The sequence below is a fragment of the Phyllobates terribilis genome, unplaced genomic scaffold (genome assembly GCF_046119375.1).
Source record: "Phyllobates terribilis strain yellow unplaced genomic scaffold, ASM4611937v1 Scaffold_11__3_contigs__length_659146591, whole genome shotgun sequence".
Lineage (NCBI taxonomy): Eukaryota > Metazoa > Chordata > Amphibia > Anura > Dendrobatidae > Phyllobates > Phyllobates terribilis.
The window spans coordinates 17,236,998-17,256,193 of record NW_027362771.1 but is presented as its reverse complement, the minus strand read 5'-3'; positions in this window follow the sequence as shown (position 1 = coordinate 17,256,193).

The following is a 19,196-nucleotide window of genomic DNA, read 5'->3' as shown; positions in this document are numbered from 1 at the left end:
CCTTCCCCTGGATCAACGCTGCGGAATAGCTCCAGTGCACAAGAAATAGGCTGAACTGGATGGACGCTTGTCTTTTTTCGGCCTTATAAACTATGTAACTATGTAACTATATGTAAGAGGATAAATATCCCCTCTCTGTTGAACGTGGGTCATGGGTGTGTTAGAGGTGACAGACAGTCGCCCTGCAGTTGGTTGCAGGAAATCTCTACGTTTGACATTACAGACATCTTCTTAGAGGCTGGCTGTCTCAAGGATCCAGCGGTTACCTCCCTCTGGCTAATTAGCTCCCTGGCCTGAGTTTTTATATACCTGGTGGGTCTGAGAGGGAGGTGCTGGCGATATTCATTACTACTTGTGAGGCTTTAGCAAGAGCAGTACTTTGTCGTCTCTGGAGCTTGAGGCCGACTGCGCATTTGTCTGGAGTCATCTCTAAGCAATCCTCCTCTGTTTTTCTACCCTTGTTTTCTATAGAGTTTAGTGGAGATCAACTAGTACTCATCTCCTCCCTTCCCTAGCCTTAGCCTTACGCCAGGGAAAGTCAGGATGAGGCACGCATGCGGCGATTGGTGAAGAGCCAATATAGGGACGGTAGTTGAGACAGGGTGACACTAGAACAGATTAGGAGGTCTCCACTCCCCCCTTTCCCTAGTGTCTGGGCTCCCTTTCTCTCTTCCGTCTGTGTTGCACTACTGTAAGTCTTTTCCACACTCTGCGTGACATTATCGCCGACTGAGCATGATTTGAAAAGGAAAAAAAAAACTGACATTTTTTTTCTTTGTGTGTTTTTGGGTGTGGACCTTTTTTTTTTCCTTTCTCCCTTGGTTAAGGTTCTGTTGCAGAGCTCGCAGAGCAGTTCCTCCATCTGTCTCTGGAGGTGAATGACCTCCGCTGTGAGGTTCAGCAGCAGCATCAGCAGTTACAGGTCGCCAATGTGGGGGTCTCGGCAGGTAGGCCTGTCCAGCCTGAACCCAAGGTTGCCCTCCCGGACAGATTTTCAGGAGGTAGGGACAGTTTTTTTTGTGTTTAAGGAGGCATGCAAATTGTATTTCAAGCTTCATCCCTACTCCTCCGGTAATCAGGAGCAACGGGTTGTCATTGTGATCACTCTACTGCAGGGAGATCCTCAGTCGTGGGCGTTTTCATTACCGCAGGATTCAGAGTGCCTCCAAATTTTTGTCAACCGTTGCAGTCACTGCATACCCTATAACTAAATAGCAGAACCGCTCCTTTCTATTGGGAACATGTCGTTACTGAGGCCCACCTCTATGTGTCTTTAAATTGGTATTGGGGTTTTTCCCAAATTTAGGCAGCCGTTGTACTCACTGCATACCCTATAACTGTATAGCAGAACCGCTCATTTTTAATGGGAACATGTCGTTACAGAGGCCCAGTTCTATGTGACATAAAATTGGTATTTGGGTTTTTCCTAAATTTTGGCAGCTGTTGTACTCATTGCATATCCTATAACTGTATAGCAGAACCGTTCCTTTCTAATGGGAACATGTCGTTACTGAGGCCCAGCTCAATGTGTCTTTAAATTGGCATTAAGGTTTTCCCTAAATTTTGGCAGCCGTTGTATTCACTGCATACCCTATAAGTGTATAACAGAACCGCTCCTTCCTAATAGGAACATGTCAACAAGGATTACCATAATTTTTAATATTTGTCAAATGCCAGAATAATGAGAGAGAGAGAATGTTTGAAGGCATTTTTATGACTTACTGCAAAGTCAAAAGTTTGCATATACTAAGATTACTATGCTTTTAAACAATTCTGGACTGCCCATATGATGATGTCATATGTTTGGAAGCTTCTGATTGGATTTTTGGCAACATCTGAGTAAATTAGAGACACACCTGTGGATGTATTGTATTCTAAGACAATTTACAGACAGTATGCAGATGTTGTCCTTGGTGGGATTTGAACCCAGGACCCCAGTACTGGTTAAATGGAAAAGAAAGAAAAGAGAAAGCGCACATTTCTAAAATATTTAATTTCACAATGCTTGTGGGTATACAATATTTTTTGCTGTTCCATTGTCTTTGTAGATATAGAGATTGTCTAGTTTGCCGACTCTAGAACATGCAACATATAATTATCCACGTGAGAAGCAATCCGTTTCTCGATTTAAACTGCACAATTCTAAATATTGCCCCTGAGCTTTGTTGATGGTGATTGAAAAGCGCCAATCGATTGCTAGTTATGCAATTTCATAGTACAGAGGGAATGTGACAGGAGGGGGCACAGAGATGAAGGCAGGCGGTGGCAGAGGAGGAGTGGGTGATCTGCTTGACATGTCCTGTGGGGCATCATATTGTGGGCGCGTACAATATACTGTGTGACATCACACTATGTCTAGAGAATGTACTGTGTGGGCATATTACTGTATGCGGTAATTTTGTGTATATACTTGTACTGTGTAGAAAAGTAGACGGTAAGGTCCTGGATGGAAGATATGTGTCTGTAATGTAAGCTTTACCAATAACACTTGGTTATTGAAAGGGTTTAATGTGACTAGATTTTGGGTCTCGGTTTTTTGAGTAACCAACAGAACCTGGCTGGGAAAAGTCGATCCTATGATCCAGTACAGGGTTTACAGGCCTATTAACAGCAGCTGTGTTAGATAGCAGTGTGGAGTGTGTTGAGACTGGAGAAAGGTAGAGCTGCTGGTTAGTCTGCTCTGCAAAGAGAGGTGTGGTGGAGCTAAACAGAGATGTGTTTGCTTGGTGAACACATTTAATACAAATGTGAGCTGCTGAATACCGAGGTTAGTGAGGCTGCTACATTTATGCAGTATCATTCTGCCCGAAGAAAGGGATTGTTTATGGTATCAATTGATACTGAAAGAAGACAATTTTTGTTTTGGGAAGGGTAAGAACCAGCATCTCGTGCCATCGCCTGTTGGAGGTGTCAGACCCCCGGGTCATATAGCAGCCCATTGTCCTATGGTCCAAGAACCGATGGACTGGTTCATAGGCCGTAGGCTAATGTTTCTTATTTTTTGCACATTCCGCATGCAGTACTGTATCTCACCCTGGTGAAAGACCTCAGCTGTGCCAGGTAATGGTGATTGGTGTAACTATGACTGGAATCCTGGACTTAGAGAGTTTGGTTATCCTATTAACTGTCCCACTTTCACATCTGCTAGTCCCTGGGAAGAAGTTTGGGGAGTATCCATGGAGACGCCAAGAACTATCCCATGGCCCAGGCAGATATATGCACAGACTGTGGTTCCATGTCCCACCAAGTGGGAATTGTCAAAGACTTGTTGTATGTTATTGTTGTCAGACCAGATTTTCATTTATTCTGTGACTTTTGGGCTAAAGCTGTAGCAACCAGTAGTCCGGTATGCTGCTAGGAGTTGGCTATGATAATAAAATCACATGATTTAACCAGTGAATTTCTTTTCACTGCACTGGCTAGTGAGGAGGAGGGGGAAGCATCCCCTGAAATCAATATCCCTGACCTGGACAAGTCCCAGAACAACTTTGGGACTGCCTAGAGCAGGGATTTAACAGTAAAAAGTACTCTGGAAAGTGTAAGGATAATAAATAGTATTCCCCAAAAGCCGGGAGCCGATAACCATTTTTCACATCTGGCCAGGCATACTGATGTGTTGTGTTGAGGGACAAAAGGGAGAGGCCAAGTAAAAGAGTGCCTCCTCCAGGCAGAAGAGGCATAATCCAAGTGGTAAAATAGGTTGGCTGAAGTGAGAAAATTTAAATCTGGGAATTGGGTACTTGTGATAGTGCATACAGGGGAGATCAAGTTCTGTATCAAGTGGCAGGTACCCTATAATGAAGTGGAAAAGGTGGGAGAGGTCAACTATAAAATACACCAACCAGGGGATACAAAGTCCTTCCCAAAATATCATGGCCGCCTACTAAAACCCTGGAAGGATAGGGACTCACTCAAAACCCCTTGCTTGTTGGCCCAGTCAGAAGCCAACACTGCGGATGTCAAAGTGCTGGAAAATGTGTCGCTTTCCGAAAAACAGTACGGCCAGAAATTAGTACCTCAGAATTGAGACAGGCTCACAAAATTACCAGGTCTCACTCATGGCATGAGATATGCAGTGAGCACAATGCTCCGATCTATTTTAAGCCCTTTAGGATTCCTGAGGCCCAAATGGAGGTAGTATCAGAGGAGGCGATACAGAGCTGGCCATGCCCCCTCACAAAAAACAGGTCAGACCATTCATTGGAATGGCAGGCTATTATAGGAGGTTTGTTCCTATTGTTGTAATAGCAGCGCCTTTAACCTATCTAAAGGCCACAAAATCAATGATGGTTAATTGGTCTCCAGAGGTTGAGAGTGTATTTCAAGATCTTAAACTGGTTCTCTGTAGGTAAACATTGTTGGTATTGCTGAATTTCTCCAAAGTGGTCAAGGATACACTTGTTACAGATAGACAATGCCCAGCCCATGGCTTTGGGCAGAGGGGGAGGGTATGTATGAAAGGAGGAGGTAAGATCCTGGATGGCAGATATGTGTCGGTAATGTAAGCTGTACCAGTAACACCATGTTACTGAGAGGGTTTAGTGTGACTGGACTTTGAGTCCTGTTTTTTGAGTAACCCAAAGAACATGGCTGGGAAAAGTCAATCATGTTGTGTTAATGGGCTGTGGAGACACAATTCTGTATGTGGGGATGATTTATATGGAGACATCTTACTGTGTGTGGGGCTGTGTGTATTGTGAGGGCAGCATACTGTGTGAAGGGGAATGTGCGGGCATCATATTTTGTGTATGTGAGGCACTGGAGGGGACAGCAAAGCAGTACCATACTGTATAGGAATAATTATAGGCATCACTAGCAGCAATATTTCTATGTAAGTAAATAAAATGTAAATGACTGTATGTTGTTAGTGAAGTGGTTTAGCATAAAATCGAAATTGCAGCACCATACTGTGAATGACACAGTGTGTGAACAACTTTCTTGTTTTTCAATATTTAGAGGTAGATTTTTCTATTAGTACTTTAGTACAAGTACCTAAGAGTACATTTAACCAGTCTAGGTTCGTTCTTCTTTTATTGAAGAAATAAAAAGATCTCACTATTTCACAGCGAGGACGGTTAAGGAGTGTTGTGAGATCCTGCTCTTCATGCTGGATGCCATGATACGGATTCTCGGATTTGACTTTTGATAAATAGTGCAGGCCGGTCTTGGAACATTGGGGACACTTGGAACATCTTTTGCTAATAGATGTTATATAGAAAAATCACCAATTTGAGGCTGCTCACTCTTTTCTTCAATGAAAAAGGCAGCCCTAGACTGGTTATAGATACCGTACTTTTTAAAATTGTGCCTCTGTTAAAATGCTAACTATACCACTGATATAGGTATGTAGGAGAGATAGCCTTTAGTATAGCTTTTAATGTATTAGTTGCCATAAAAAACTATATATTTTGAATGCAAATGATGGGCTTCAAAGCATCATTGGTGTGGCCAGGGCTCAGTGTACCATTACGCCCCATCAATATGCATACCGAGCACTGTTATATTTTGATTGGATCTGCACAAACACTGCAGTTGTGTTCTGATTGTGTCATTGCCAGCGCTCAATACTGGTTCCTGTCTGCAGTCCAGTACCGATTGGCATCCACAGAGAGTAACCACCAATGACAGCCTGCAATGACACTATAAGAGTACGGCTGCAGTGTCAATGCAGAGATGGGTAGCTGCTGAATGTCATTTCTTGATTAACAGCACTGAGCTCAATCAGCAGCTGCCCATCTTTGCATGGACACTGAAGCTGCACTCACATAGCGTCTTTACCGGCTCTCATCACTGGCTCTTGTCGGTCCTACTAATAGGAGACAGCATTGAGAACAGCCAAAAAAAACAAAACTGAGTGGAGTTGTAGTGTTCATGCAGAACTACTGATTGAGTTCAAAGTAAGTATTTTTTTATGTCAACTGACCTACTAATAGCTATAATACGATATCATTTTCATAGGGGTCAAGTTCGCTATATACCAGTATAAGAGGCTTAGTGTTTTGGGGGTGACAGAAACCCTTTACATTTTGTATACCTTTACTTCATTGCTCTGTAATTCACAAAATCAGTAATACAGATATGTCTTGTAATATATATATGTTTGTGTTGTTTTGTTTGTAATGTACACATAGTGTATGTGCATAACCAAAGATTTGTATGTCAGTTTCTGTACATGTTTTGTTTGTTTCCTTTTTGTGCTTTTACAAATCTATAAACAAAACGTTGTGATAAAAGAAATAACTAAATTTACTCAAATATTATTTTACACTTATATCTGCAGAGTTTGCCTACCAGGGTAGAGAAAAATGTTTAAATAAATAATGTAAATTTCATGCAGCTCTGGTTTGTAACACAGACACTAATAATATACAGCTTCTAATTAGCAAATCATGACTGAATTAAAGGTTTACAGCTTCTTGAATAAAGATTTGGAACTTGTATACATTAAGAAATATTTTGAGGGATAGCAATACAAAATTAAATGTTTCCACATTATATTTATTACATACATTAGATTGATTTATTGACATTGTTCATAATGTCTGTAAATTGTCTGAATTGTAAAGCGTTAAAAATATGTTGCCGCTATATAAAAAAAAAGATTATTATTATCATTATTGGTTATGTAAATTCATATGGATTTCTTATTGTTCAGAATTTTTTCATTACCTAGTAATGAATTTCATATTAAAAGGGATTAAAGCGGACCTGTCAGCAGGATTGTACAAAGTAAGTTAATAGACTGTCCGGTTGGCACTGTTGTACTGATTAAAATGATACCTGGGTTGATGAAATCCATCCTGTGGTTCTTGTGTAATCTTTATTTGCAGTTTGGAGATAATGAAACTCTGATGCTTTGGGGTGACCTGTTTGTGGGGCTTTATGTGGTGCTCTGCTTACATATTAATTTATATGAGCTTATAACAGGTAACTGATCATTCAGTCACCTTCCTCCTATTTTACATAGTATATGTATTATGTGGGGTTAGAAAAAAAAATTACATCAAGCAAAATGGCACCGGTGCCCATGCAGGTGCTGTAGCATCTATCACTTGCTGATAGATGCTACTGCACATTCGCCGTGGCCATTTTGTTGGAGCAAAAAAAAAATGGCCACATGCGCAGTTGTATCTATCAAAAAGCAATGCTCTCAATCTGCGCAAGCGTCGCCCATCTTGGGGGTGGGATTGAGAGTAGAGAGTCAGTGTTTGCTGACGACACCAAACTATGTAGGATATTAAAAACTGATCTTGACATTACGATATTGCAAAACTATCTGGGAAAGATGACTGAATGGGCAAACACTTGGCAGATGAGGTGTAATGTAGATAAATGTAGAGTAATGCACCTAGGACAGAGTAATCCCATTGCCACATATACATTAAATGGTAGTATACTCGGGACTGAGCAGCAGTACTCAATGTCAAGCAGCAGCCACAAAAGCAAACAAGATTTTAGGATGTATAAAAAGAGAAATAATATCCCGCGATCCCAATGTACTGTTACCCCTTTATAAAGCACTTGTGAAGCCACATCTGGAATATGGGATCCAGTTTTAGACTCCACATTTTAAAAAGGATGTTCAGAAGTTAGAGTCAGTTCAAAGGCGGGCAACTGGATTATTACAAGGGGTGGAAGACCTCTCATATGATGAGAGGTTGGAAAAGTTGGGCTTGTTTAGCTTAGAAAAAAGACGCCTTAGAGGAGATCTCATTTACATGTATAAATATATGTGTGGTCATTACTAAGTACTGGCATATTACTTATTCCTTCCAAAGACCATACTAAGGACCAGGGGGCACTCATTACAGGTGGAAGAAAGGCGATTCCAGCAGCTAAATAGGAAAGGGTTCTTTACAGTCAAAGCAGTCAGACTGTGGAATTCCCTACCACAAGAGGTAGTAATGGCAGACACTATAACAGCTTTTATACAAGAGCTAGATAATTTCATCATAACATTGTGGGTTATAGATACTTTAGTGACACAATGTACAATTGGTGGAGAAAGGTTGAACTTGATGGTCCTTGGTATATTTTCAACCTATGTAACTATGATTCTGCCAATCAAACAGCCTTCATCAGAACTAGAGATATATAAACAAAAAACAATTTTTGCAATCACATAATAAATTGCACAGACCAGACAGATCAGACTGAACATGGATATCAGGTGCAAGATAGTATACTATATTCTAGAACATATGAGTCTGAGAATCTAATCATTAAGTGAATAATTTTCTGAAATTTATCACTCTAATTCTGAGATTAATGAACTCGACTTTATCAACAATAAACATGTTTAGAGCTATATTAGAATAAAAAATCATAACATATATCAAAGAGCAGGAGTTTTTATAGGATTTCCTCCTAACTCCATGGTGTGAGCCCTATTTACAGTAAGACGGCTATCGACACACAAATAAATTGCCATTCCTACAGCAGTTGTGGCTATCCTATAGCACTAGCATCATCTATACTGACATATCAAGCATCACACTACGGTACCATCTGGTGAGTTATTCCTTGTTTTCAGAGTTTGCTCTTTGCTTATATTCTCAATTCTGTGTATTATTGCTTTTTCTAGTTTCCAAGTTTATACACTATTCATTGGTTGCTCACAATGTGGACCCAGTAACCCTATTTCCCTCCCTCCACTTCTCCCCACCATTTAGTTAGGATGAAATCCTCTAATGATTCCTGCTCTATAAAATGTACTATGATTTTTTATTCTAAACATGTTCATTGTTGATGAAGTCAAGTTCATTAAAGTGGTTGTCCGGTCAAAAGTGATAAGTCTGCAGTCACTCTGTGTGACTGCAGACTTATGAATCCCCCCCAGCGCAGGTACTGTGCGCGGTTGGGATTCGCGGGTATGAGACCTGGTAACAGAGGGTATGTATGTGTTATACATACCCCCGGCCAGTCGGCACAAGTCCACTCTCCATACACTTGTATTGACCAAGGACACCCCCTCTAGTCAGACGTGCCCACTGGCCGTCCACGTCACTAGATGGGGCCTAGCTTCGTTCCATACAAGTGTATGGAGTGAGGTGGCACTGAATGGCTGGGGGTATGTATAACAAATACATACCCTCCATTACCGGGTCTCATACTGGCGAATCCCCGCAGCACACAGTGCATACACTGGGGTATTCATAAGTCTGCAGTCACCTAGAGTGACTGCAGACTTATCACTTTTGACCAGACAACCCCATTTGATCTCAGAGTTAGAGTGGTACAATAAAGACAATTTACCAAATGATTAGATTATCAGACTCATATGTTCCAATATATACTATCTTGCACCTGATATCCATGTTCAGTCTGTGCAATTCATTATTTGATGGTAAAAAATGTTTTTTGTTTGTATATATCTAGTTCCAATAATGCCCACTTGGCCGAAAAGTCAAATATATACAATGAAATAAATTTTGTTTATATTTTCGCATCAACTTTGGAGTGATAAGTCTATATTTATTCTATACCCAAAGCATAATAAACATAATATGTGAAAAAAAATTCTATAGTCACCCCTCTCTCACCTCTCCGCCCCCTTCGGTATTCACCGCTACCCTGTCCTGTCATCACTGTATCTTCTGCAATCTTCGGTACTCTCGCAGTGTGCCGGACATCTAGTTGTCATGGGGCCTGGGAGGGATCTGCGCATATGTGCTGCATGTCAACTGTGTCATGATGTCACGATGCAGGGCCATTCCAGGCGTCATGACACCAAGAACTCTGGCACAGTGCGAGAGGCCCAAAGATTTCATTGTGAGCGCTTGGGGATCAGAAGATGGAATGAGGACCAGACAGATGTCAGTGAGTAGTGGAAGGGCCAAAGGGGTGAATGATGAGGTGAGTATGACATTGTTTTTAACCTTTTGAAAGCTCATCTTGGTTGATAAAAAAGCAGCAAGTGGCCACCATTTTGCTTAATATATGTGGAAGCGAATTACAAAAAAAACTGGAGTTTGGAAAATGCGGATTTTTGTAAAATTAAAGTAACATCAATTCCATTTGAATTTATTTTCTCATCTCTATAAGGGATATGTTAAATATCATGTTTATAATTTTCTAAAATAAAAAGTATAATCCTTTATAAAGTGAGGCATATCGCTAAGATCACTTCATAATGTTCTACAGCTTGATCTCTGTGATGCTCACAATCCTGACAAATTGGATCACAAAACACTAATTCAGTTCTCCTGGCTGTGGAGTGAACTGTAGTCTCTTCATTCACTTCTAGGAGGCTGTGCTGTTCCCTGCCCAGCAGATGGACAGGATGACTACGTGCAGAATGAAGATGCCAGCGTTAAGATCCCAATTTATCATTAATGGTGACATTTCTTGGAGCTGTCCCAGTAATTTATTTGATGGTAATAATCCTTTTACATAAAGAAGCTGCGTGAGAGGGGCATATGTAATTTCAAACTGTATACCTTATAAACTATCAATTAAACAATAAGAATGGGTAAACTCGTAGATGTTCGGGTCCATCGGGTTCTGCCGAACTTCATAAAAAAAATTGGTTCGGGTACCAGAATGGTACCCAAACTTGATCCTAAACCCGGATCCCACTCAATTGAATGGGGGAGCCGAACATGCTGCAGTTCCCATGTTGACATCTGTATGACAGTGTGGGAAACAATGACTCTCATCAGCGGTAACCCTACTGACCCTACTACACACAGAGGAAAGAGTGTGAGCCAGCAGTTGTGACCGGCGGTGAAATGGTTAATCGATGATAGCAGCAAGAGCAGGCGACGCTGATGAAAGTATTCACCCGCTGGTGCATAGTCAGAAAGATGTCAGCGTGATATATTAGTAGTGGAGTGCATGTGTACGTGTATTTATCTAATAAAAAAAGAGAGAAATGGCGTGGGGTCCCCCTTATTTTTATTGTTGTTATTATTCTGGGAAGGGGGCAATAAACATGGAGCTTCCTAGGCTATTAATAGCCGCTCATAGTTATCTGCCTTTACTGGTATTAAAAAGGGGGACCTGGGAGAGGGATATTGGCTCCCTCCCAGACTAATAACACCAGCACTCAGTCACCCCAGAAATGGCACATCCATTAGATGCTCAAATTATAGCTGTTAGCCTTGTCTCTTCCCTCTTGCCATAGTGTGTTGGCAAGTGGGGTAATTGTTTTGGGGTTGATGTCAGTTGTTTTATGTCCGCTGACATCAAGCTCAGGGGTTAGAAATTGAGAGTAATGATGAGCGAGCACTAAAATGCAAATTGGAATGCTCGAATGCTCGACTGAGTAACAAGCCCAATGTAAGTCTATGGGAAGCTCAAGCATTTTTCCGGCGGCTCCCCCTGGCAGTCTGCAGAGGGCCTAAAAATTGCCCAAATTGATGGGAACAGTGCTCAAATGACATGGGATTAGCTTGGGGAAGAACCCTGGAAGTATTTCTGACTCCCAAGTCTCTGCTGTCAATAACATTATCAGAGGTATTTTGCCACTTTTACGGACATACAAAAACGAAACCAAAATGGACTTTCCTGGGAATTATGTTAAGGATCATCCTTTCCAGGACAATGACTTGTATATAAGGCAAAATAAATAACCAGAAACCAAAAATGCTCCTCCACACCTTGGGCTATGTTCACTCGTAGTGTTTTCGATGCGTTTTTGCACTTTTGCATTGCTTTCAACCAAGACAAATGCATTAACTGGGAAATGTCATTTTAACATTTTACAACTTTATCTGGCCATGTTGTGTGTGACACGTCATCAGACACATCCTGTTTCATTTATGATGGAGGTACTCTGAAAGTCACAAAGACTATTTTTATAGGGCCATCAGGCGACCCTTACCATTCTTAAAGGGCCAACATTCGACTATGCTTTGTTGTTCCCATTATTAACAAGTGGGTCTCCTATACTGTTATTGCGTATGCACTGACTGCAACGGCAGCCAAAAATTTGGAGGAACTCCAATGCCCCTTGCAAGAGACGTAGAGGTTGGGGGGCCTCCTGAAAACAATGTTCCCATTATTTGTAAGTGTGTCTCCCATACTGTTTGCTTATGCAGTGAAACAACGGCTGCCAAAAATTTGGAGGTACTCCAATGCCCCTTGCAAGAGACATAGATATGTTGATGTGGTACATATGATGGTGATATGGTGGTGGAGGATGAGTATACGGAGAAGGAGGATGACAAGAGCAAATAGATAAAATCAAGAATATCAGGAAGCGCATACCCATGTCAGGGTGTGAAGACAGAGGTGCATGGGAATAGAGTTAGACCTCCCCAAAAAAAGACACTGTATTTGAGTTTATGTTACGCTGCTATCATTCGGTGGAGTTGAGAAGTCTGGCCCAATTAAGCCCTTGTTCATTTTTATAAGAGTCAGCCTGTCAGCATTTTCAGTTGACTGGCGGATGCGCCTATCGGTTATAATTCCACCGCTCGCACTAAAAACTCGCTCTGACAAAACACTAGCGGCAGGGCAGGCCAGGACCTCCAAGAGACCCAGTTCTTGTCACGTGTCCAGTTTGGATACCCAATAATTATAAGGCACAGAGGAATCACGGAGGACGTTGGTACGGTCGGAAAGGTACTCCCTCGGCATCTTCCGCAACTTCTCCCTCCTTGAGAGAGTATCCCGTGCATCAGGGCTTGTCCGATGGGAGGGTCTGAGAAAACTGTCTCAGAACTTTGACAATGTTCCTCTGCCTCTGCTGGATTGTATTTGTGTCTCTCTCGTCTGTACTCTTTGGCTGTCCAACGAACAGTGTCCTCTGCCGCCAGCGTTTTCAGATGGGATTTTTTTAAATAATTTCGCAACAAGGGCCTTCTTGTACTGCATCATTTTATTAGGCCTGTCCTGCAAGGGAATAAGAGACAGAAAGTTCTCCTTGTAGCATGGGTCTAGAAGTGTCATCAACCAATAATGACTGTCACCCAAAATTTAGACAACGCGAGGGTCACGGGAAAGACAGCATAGCATAAACTCAGCCATGTGTGCCAGACTGCAAAGAGGCAAGACTTCCGTGTCCTCACCAAGAGGATGACTGACCATGCGCTCCTCCTCCTCCTCTCTGTCCTCAGGCCATGCACGCTGAACATACGGTATGACAGTTGTGCAGGTAGTACCGTCTATGGCGCATGAAACTAGCTCCTGTTCTTCCTCCACCTCCTCCTCTTCCTCATTGCCACCCAATCCATGTTGGGATGAGATGAGGCTGGGCTGTGTGGAATCACCCTGTAGGGTTCCTTGCTCCATCTCAATGTTCTCCGCCTGCAATGCATCCTCTTTAATTGTGAGCAGAGATTGTTTCAGAAGACAGAGAAGTGGGATGGTGATGCTAATTATGGCGTCATCGCCACTCACCATCTTGGAGTCCTCAAAGTTTTGGAGGATGGCACATATATTGACATCCATGTCCACTCCTGAGGTCTTATATGTGGAGTCTGTCCTGAATACCGACAGCTTTGTTGATGCTGGTAGTCAACAACTGCCGTCTTCTGCTCACAAATCCTTCTCAACATCTGCAATGTAGAGTCCCAAAGTGTGGGGACATCGCAGATCAGTCAGTGAGCTGGAAGCTACAAGAGCTGCTGAAGCACGGCAAGGGCAGTGGAAGCTGTAGCTGACTTTATAAAATGGCACACAGGTGGCGTACGTTGACAAGCAGATCTGACAGATCCGGGTAGGTGTTGAGAAACCGTTGAATCATGAGGTTAAGCACATGGCCAGGCATGGTACGTGTGTGAGCTTGCCTCACCTCAGAGCAGCCACCAGGTTCCGGCCATTGTCACACACGACCATGCCTGGCTGTAGGTTCAGTGGTGTCAGCCACAGATTTGCTTGCTTTTTCAGAGCTGTCCACAACTCTTCAGCGTTGTGCGGTTTTGTCACCTAAGCATATTAGCTTCAGCACAGCCTGTTGCCGCTTGATAGGCTGTGCTGCAGCCTTTCAGCAAGTTTTGTTTGTGCTGCCGAACCTAGGCAGTAACATGGACTTCCAGGAGAAGTCCATTTTCAGGGAACATGCACAGACACTAGGTGTCTGGTATGGACCCCAAACTTTATCATTTGGGTTTTTCCATCTCTACTAAACAAGCAGAAAGATGTGGTAATTAGTGGTCAGATTGCCGAGTCACTCGATATAGTAGCACTTTTATGAGGGCTGTCAATCATGCCGAGTAATGCACGATTAAAATATAAAAGCCAAGACAAGGGTAAGAGACGTCCAGCTGGACTAGTCCTGCTTCTTTAGGATATATGATTCTGCTGAATATAACTGCATTCTTTAAACATTGCAGCATCAGTTTAAAGAAAGCTGCACTCATATGGCTACAGTAGTAGTTGGAGATAGTCAAGGGACTTGACAGGTTCCTTTTAACTATATGACTTTATGGTGTAAGAGATGAAGAGCACTGTGAAGATGCAACACAGGAAAGACAGCTTTGAGGAGGGACAGAAGAGTATAGATGAACATAATTTTAACCCCTTCCTGGCCCTGTAACAAATCCAATTTAAACGATCAGTTTAAATCTGTTTTAACAATTGGCCTCTAAAAAACATTTTAAAGCCGGAAATATAAATAGAGTATTATGGATATATTTTTTAAAATTTATATTTAATTTATTAAAATAAATTTAATTAAACAAATGTAATAAATAATTTATTGAATGTCAAAAAATGATGATTTGGAATGTAAATGACAGTAAATGTAATTTGAGAAGACAGCAATTAAAAATATCCTAGGGCAATTTTGCATGAAACCCATTTTGATTCCATATGGAATGTTAGGAACTTAGGACAGTAAACAAATCAAGAGCAATAAAAGGAAAACAGTGGCTCCTACGAATAATATGTTCTTATGTATATGTTTAATCAAGATTTGTTCAGGACATTGTCAAGATTCAGAGAATTCTTGCATGGATACTTTACAAAGACTTATCATGATCAAAAAATTATAGAATTAAAAATGTATATGAATAATTGACTAGATACTATGGCATTTATCACGTAACCTCATGGGTGCCTATACACATACACCTTTTTCAGAGGCTTGGATTGTGTGCCCTCAATGATTTTTTGGTGAGTTTCTGACACAGCATTTTTTCGTGGAGTCAAGGACGCACTCAAAAATGCATTGAAAAAATGCAAGCATCCTAAATTATTTAATAGGTGCAGAAATGGTGCAGAGATAACATATAGCTTTTAAAATACAGCAGCACAAAAAAACTTTATTTTTTTAAAACAGTAAATGTATTATGCAGAAGTTGTAAAACATAAAGCAACTATATAAATGTGGTATCATCAAAGGTGTCTGAACTTTTATTTATTCCATTCGGTAAATAGCTCCATTAGCGAAAAAAATTGTAAAAGTTATGTCTCTCAAAATATGGCAACATAATAGTGATGAGCAAGTGTAAATAATAGTGATGAGCGAGTGTATTAGTTACTATTCGCACGAATAGTACGGTATTCAGCTTAATCGCTATTTGGCGAGTATTTGTGTACTCGCCTCGCTATATTTGGATGTCTCGCCCTGCAGTTTTGGTGCCTTCTTTGCAGCCACTAGACATCTTGGTTGTGGCATTACTGTGATTGGCTGGCCATCCAGCATCATAGGGTCTATTTAAGCCCTGCTGCCGCCATTTTGTGCACATTGCGTCTGGAGCCTGCGTTCTATAAGCATAGGGAGAGATCGCTGAGCTGCTAAGGAGAGTGATTAGGCCTCTTGATCAAACAAAAGCCCTTGTAAGGGCTACCTGCAGTGTCTACTAGTTCTGTGTTTAAAGGAGACGCTCAATAGCTCCATAATACCACCAAAAAATAGCTCTTTTCAGAGCTGAAGACTCACAACAAACTCAGAGTACAGGGGAGAGCTTGTGTATTAGCTAGGGAGAGGATAAAGTATCCCTCAAGTGTCCATTTTAAAACAGCTCTTGTGAGAGGCAAAGAAATATTTTTCCTGCACACACAGAAGTAGCATTGTGTGCTGCCTTTTTTTTTTTTTAGCACTGGTCTATTTTCCCTACTGTTTTAGGGGTCAGAGCCTGCCTTCTGTCCATATTAGTGTACGTAAAAAATCTTTGATTGCCCTGCACAAAGCTGTAGTCCAAACATTTCCTTCTGCCTGCTACAAACAAGCACCAGGCCGTTTTAACCACTATTTTGGGGTGTCAGCCTGCCTTCTGTCTGTATTAGTCTACGCAAAAAATCTTTGATTGCCCTGCACAAAGCAGTAGTCCAAACATTTCCTACTGACTGCTACAAACAAGCACCAGGCCATTTTAACCACTATTTTGGGGTGTCAGCATGCCTTCTGTCCATATTAGTTTATGCAAAAAATCTTTGATTGCACTGCACAAAGCAGTAGTCCAAAATTTTCCTACTGCCTGCTACAAAGCAAGCACCAGGCCATTTTAACCACTATTTTGGAAGCCACCATCCAAAGGGCCACCAAACACAAATAGTATTTAGGCTGGAGTAGGAATGCTGTCCTGGTTTGTCCAATGCACAATCTGCGTAGGGTTTGTAAAAATTAGCCCTATGGGCTGAGTCATGGTTGACGCAGGAAGCCACCATCCCAAGGGCCTCCAATCACAAATAGTAGTTAGGCTGGAGTAGGTATACTGTCCTGGTTTGTCCACTGCACAATCTGTGTAGGGTTTGTAAAAATTAGCCCTATGGGCTGTGTCATGGTTGACGCAGAAAGGAAACGGGGTCTTATGGGAAGGGGGTGACGTTAACAGCAGTAGCATGAATCTGCATTTTTGGTCAATTTAGGTTGGCTTGCTCTCATCTGGAGGGATTAAAAACTGTGGAGATATCCAGTCCTTGTTGAATTTAATCAGAGTAAGTCTGTCTGCATTTTCCATGGAGAGGCGTGTGCGCTATCAGTGATGATTAACTGAAAACACCACACTAGCAGCCGGGCAGGCCAGCACCTCCTAGACATATAAGTAGTGTTGAGCCACCCCCGTAGTGTTCGAGTTGGGTTCGGTTCGTCGAACACCCGTGTGTTCGCCGAACTGTTCGTCGAACTGTTCGTCGAACACCTTCGAACACCGTTAAAACCAATGGCAGGCAAACAAAAACACATAGAAACACATAGAAAACACCTTCAAAGGTGTCCAAAAGCTGACAAACTGCTCAGAAGACATAACTAACACATGGAAAAGTGACAAGTACATATAGTCATGCGAAAATAAAAGAGTTGGAGGAGTAAAAGGAGGGGGAGACACAGATATAGGCATGTCATGCCCTTCTAAAATCCAAAAAGTGAGAAGCCGACACGGCCAGTCCGCTCCTGCCCGTGCCACCTCCGTGTCGCCGGGTTTGTGCCAGAGCCGCGGTGAACCCTGATGGCCAGCCCCCCTCTCCCAATACTGGTGCCTGTCCGCTGGTGGGTCGAGCGAGCCCCCCTGTGGTGGAGGCAGCTCTAAGCTTTTTAATTTAAATTGTCTCTCTAATTTGAATGAATACACTTTAAATCCATTTACAAGGATCTATTGGAGGGCAAGTCTCATGCCAGCAGCCGCGTAATTCCAGCTCCAGTAGCATCCACTAAAGCTGCTGCAGTTAAAAAGCTTTTATAAGGATCGAGCTCGGCTGTCCACCGCAAGGCATCCTACTGCCAGTCCCAGCCCCTATGCCTTGGGGTGCCTCCTGATGCTCTTCACTGAGTATCCCGTGGTCCCGAAGCATTTCCTTTGAAAAAATGAAGTGTCCAAACTACAGGTGGTGTAGCTTGCTTAACAGCCGGGATAATCCGCTGACTAGCAGACCCCGCTACTAGGCACAAAGTATTTCCTGGGCTAGATGCAGTTAAAAATTTGTAATTAGATACTCTCGTTGGATGCTGAGAAAGCATTCCATAGAGTCTCCTGGTACGCCATATATAATTCTCTTAAAAAGCTTGGGGTAGGGGTCTAGGGGACCCTTTTATAGCCAAAATCACGGCCCTGTATCGCAATACGTCACCTAGGCTGAAGATAAATGGAACTGTAGCACCCTGAGGGCTCGGTTGCTACAGAGGTATTGCACCTCACCCAGAGGTGTGATATCTCACTCTCAGGTAAGGATGTAGTGTGGATCAGGACCCGACACCTGCATGCATTACACCACATTGCCGTGGGGCAGGGCGACCAATATGCCCCTGAGATGGGCACGACAGTCCCTGTCCCTGGCTGGAGTGGGGGGAGGGAACACTGAGGAAAGGGGTACCCTGTAGTGCAGGAGCAGGGAGGAAGCAGTTCCTGGGTGCATTGAGAAGGGAGTATAAAAGGTGGGCACCATCTTAGTTCAGTGCAGAGAAGTCTGAGCAGAAGTGGCAGGGAGCAGGGGCTCTGCATGAGCTCTGCTCCGGAGGCGGGCCTAGTAACAGAGGCCCAGGCCTGGAAGAGGGAGAAGGAAGGAAGAGGAGCGGAGAAGGCTCCAGGAACGAGGAACGAAGGGATCTCAGGGGTGCGGACGGGCGAGTCGCCACCGCACGCCAGAATCCACCTGCGTGGAGGGGTCAGGCCAAAGGGGGAGACCGGTCCCCGAAACTAGTGGAGGCAGGAAACGACCCTCAGCTAGAAACAGGAGGCTGTGACATTTTATGTGGCGCAGCCCCTCGCTACACCCGCTAGGAAGGCACCACATAGGGTCAGGGAAACTGGCGCCAAGTTTACCAAGAGGAGGCCCGAGGCAGCCGGACAGAAGGGTTGGTAAGAAAGGCCAGACAAAGGACACACAAAGGGGGTCCTGTGAAGCGCTCCAAAGTTATCTGGGAGTTGTCTGAGCCTCTCACCTGGTGAGCACAGTACGACGTGGGCAGCCGTTACCTGCAGACGTGGTCTGGATAATAAGAACTGTGAGTAAAGGCCCTGGACTGCATCACTGACTCCGAGTCATTACTGCTGCTGCCCTGCACCATCACCCCCATCCTCCGCATACACTGCACTGAGGCTATACTCCTCCTGTGGGGAGTTATGCTACGCTCTGCTGCACCCACAACACCAGCCTCAGCGGTCTGCCCGGAGCGGCGGTTCACTCTGACCGCAATCCACGGGTGGCGTAGTCGGACATTTAAACATCAAAACCACATAAATAGTTCCGCCACTGGTTTGACCGCCCTGAGCCACGGAACCGGGTTGCCGCCCCGGAGACTACAACCACCAGCATCCACCAAAAAGGGTCCGGCTCCGGGTGTCCCAAGGCCCAGGGGGCGCGTCAGAACA